Here is a 3,285-nt window from a genome sequence, read left to right as displayed (position 1 = left end):
AGCCAGGAGGGGATACAGTCAGGCGGGCTGACCCAAACTGGCCAAACAAAACACAGTATTCAATACCATGTGCCGTCGTGCTGGGTTATAGCTCGGGGAGCAGGCCCGGGGGAAGGCAGTTGCAGCTTGGGAGCGCACAGGACACCGGGCAGTGAGAGTTGCTCTGTCCATTTCAATGTTTGTTCTGTATATTCTCCTCATCAGTATTGTTGTTGTTACTGTTCCCTTTGTTTTGCTGTTCTGTTAAACTCCCCTTATCTGGACCCACGAGTTTTTGCCTTTTTCTTCCCATTCACCTCCCCACCCCCGCGGGGGGAGGGGCGATAGAGCAACCGCGTGGCCCTTTTGTTGCCAGCCACAGCCAAACTGCAACAATGATCTTTAAGGTCCCTTCCAACCCAAACCGTTCTGTGATCCTGTGACAGCAACCAGGGCAAAGGCAGCTGGAGACACAAAACAGGACCAGAAGCAGAGGTTTAGAAAAAAAAAAGAGTAACCAAAGGCAAAAAGAATCAACAACTAATATACTCCACACAGGAAAGATTTGTAGGGGAACAATGGGAAGGAGCAGATTAGAAAGACTAAAGAGAGTTAGAACCAGGAAGGGCCGCAGGCCCAGCAGTAGCAGACAGCAGCAGCCAAATCACACGAAGCCGGCAGCGAGCCCAGAACTTTCTAGCACAGTCCAGCCGCCCGAGCTCGGCACGCACCTGCCGCCCCCACCACAGCAGGGCCCTCCCCAGCTCCCCGACCGCCCAGCGCCGCAGGCCGCCCCCCCGCGCCAGGCCCCACCACCGCTCACCTGCCACCTCAGCCGCCGCGGCTCCCTGCCTTCCCGGGCGGGCAGTCGCATGCGCTGCTCCGCGCCAAGCGGAGGCAGACCGGGCCGCACCGAGAACGCGCGCCCCCACCCGCTCGTTCACGCCGAGCCCAACCACGTGAGCGTGCGGCCACGCAGTGCCCTCGCGAGTCCCCTCCGCGGCGGGAAGGCGGCCGGAGGCGGGGCCTCCTGGTGCGCAGGGAGCGATCGCCGCGGCTCCACCGCCGGAGGCTGCGCCGAGCTCCCGGCGGGCTGGGGGCACGGGTCGGCCGCAGGCGGGGCGGCAGCCCGTCGGAAAACAGTCGAGGGCTGCGGTTACCTTCTGCATCGCACCAGACACGACCAGGAGCTGAACGGAACCCCCGCCTAAAGAAGCAAACCCCTTGCACTGCCCGAGGGCCCGCGCAACTTGTGACGATGTTGTCGAACTGCTGTATTTCTTCACTGCTGGGGCTCCTCCACCACACTGGTGGGGGTAAAGAACCTTCTAGTGGGAGCCCCTGCAAAATCTGAAAGGAGCTGAGCAGTGTGCGGTGCTTGTGGTAGTAGGGGACTGTCATCTGGCTGAAGAGGAGGACAAAGTAGTTCCAGCTCTGAAGAACAAGTGAAATAGGGAGAAGTGTAAGGAAAAAAGGAGTTATAGGACTTGAAGAGACACAAAGACTGCTACAGAGGATGCCAAAGTGGTGATGGCAGAAGCAGAACAAGCCAAATATTAAGATGTGAAAGAGGACAGGATGATGGGGCAGGGAAGGAAGGATGAAGACAAGAGCATTGTTTGAGAGACAGCAGACAAAGATGGAAAGATCACTAGATTGGCCAGTAGTTCCCCTACGATTGGGTGAGTACAATTAGCAAAAAGTAGATGTTCCACAATAGATAAAAGGGGTCCGTGTCCTTCACAGGAAATCTGACTCACCAGAAGGCTTGTATATTGCGCAGAAACTCAGTCACAGCTCTGAGCTTCATTTCACTGACAACTGTGACTGAAGATGCTGTGAATTGGACTTGAGTTGTGTCTGCTGTCAGGGCATAAGGGGAATTGTGTGAAACTCAGCCAGTCAAATGCAGCCTGCTTTGGAGACAGCTGCTAATTCTCAAGGAAAGTTTGTTTTACACATATAGTATGATCATCTCCTCGGAGTGAATTTTCAGTTGTGCTGTACAGTGACCTGCTAACAATGGCTTCGACGAACAAGCAGAGAGAAACTGCCCAGGGAGCCACCCTGCTCTGGGGCCGAGCTCCAGGAATACAGCCTCAAAATGGTGGGGCCCAGATGCTAATGCTAGGGAGGCCTTGATCTCAGAGAGATGTAAATTAACTTTCTATAGCTGCAAAGTAAATAAAACTGCAGACAGTGAACACGTTAACGGGGTGGGGGGAGAGAGATGTAATATAGGGGGAACTATTACAGACATTTGACAGAAAATCAAATGCTGTTCGTTCCATTTCCAGAAAAGCAATCTTTTTAGGGCATTACACTATACTTGGGGAGGGGACAGAACTGGAGCAAGAGCGATACAGTGGGAGCAGACTCCAAAGAGCAGCTCAATTCTTTGGACATTAGCTCTATTTGAGATCACATTTTCTTTTAAACTCCTAAAATATCCATATTTCTATGGTTGATCCATGTACAAAGGCAAAACACTACTGCAACCAATCAGCAATCTTTAGATTATTTCCTCCTAACTGGTTACATTGCCCATAAGCAAAATTTACACCTGGAAATCTACACTTACTCCTCCACAGTAGGCTGTTGGGGAAAATCACTAATTGTTCTACCAACCTGATACCAATAAATCCTACCAATTCCCATGTTCAATTCTGTCCACTGTTGCTCCTGAGTAAGCATCCTGCTAATCTGACCTTTACCTGCCCTGGAAGAAACAGCTCAAGTGCCCTCTAGTGTGGTTGCAGAATATCTAGTCCATGCTTTTCCCGCTTTTGTGGGACTAAATGAGAGGGCTTATATTTGGTTTGAAATATTATAGGTCCATAGAATTTTATGACATAAGCCACTGCGAAAAATACTTTGACTGAAAAATTGATGGTGATTAGGATTTTGTTTTTAAATTGCTGAATTATAGTTATGGCTAGTTTCACAGGCATATGACCTGTTTTATCCCCAAAATGCAAAATAGCAAAATTTACTAAACATGTCTGAATTTTTCATTACCATTACATCAGCTTATGAAGTGATGCTGCTGTTGGGTTCTTTTTCTTGATATAGATGGGCTTACAGCATCACATTCTGAAAAAAAATTATGGTCCTTTGACTTACTTTTTCAGTTCCTTGTATTTCCAAACTTTTAATACATATTTATCAAAGTAAATTTTATTTTTCTTTCTACTACATTTTTAGTAGCTTTTTGGCCACAATAAAAATTTTCTGAAATGCTCAAGTGATTCTTTCTTTTCTATTTGAATTACTTTCCTAGCTGAATCAACGCTAAGAAATTTGGCC

Source organism: Opisthocomus hoazin, chromosome 25 (genome assembly GCF_030867145.1).
Source record: "Opisthocomus hoazin isolate bOpiHoa1 chromosome 25, bOpiHoa1.hap1, whole genome shotgun sequence".
Lineage (NCBI taxonomy): Eukaryota > Metazoa > Chordata > Aves > Opisthocomiformes > Opisthocomidae > Opisthocomus > Opisthocomus hoazin.
This window is presented reverse-complemented; position numbering follows the sequence as displayed.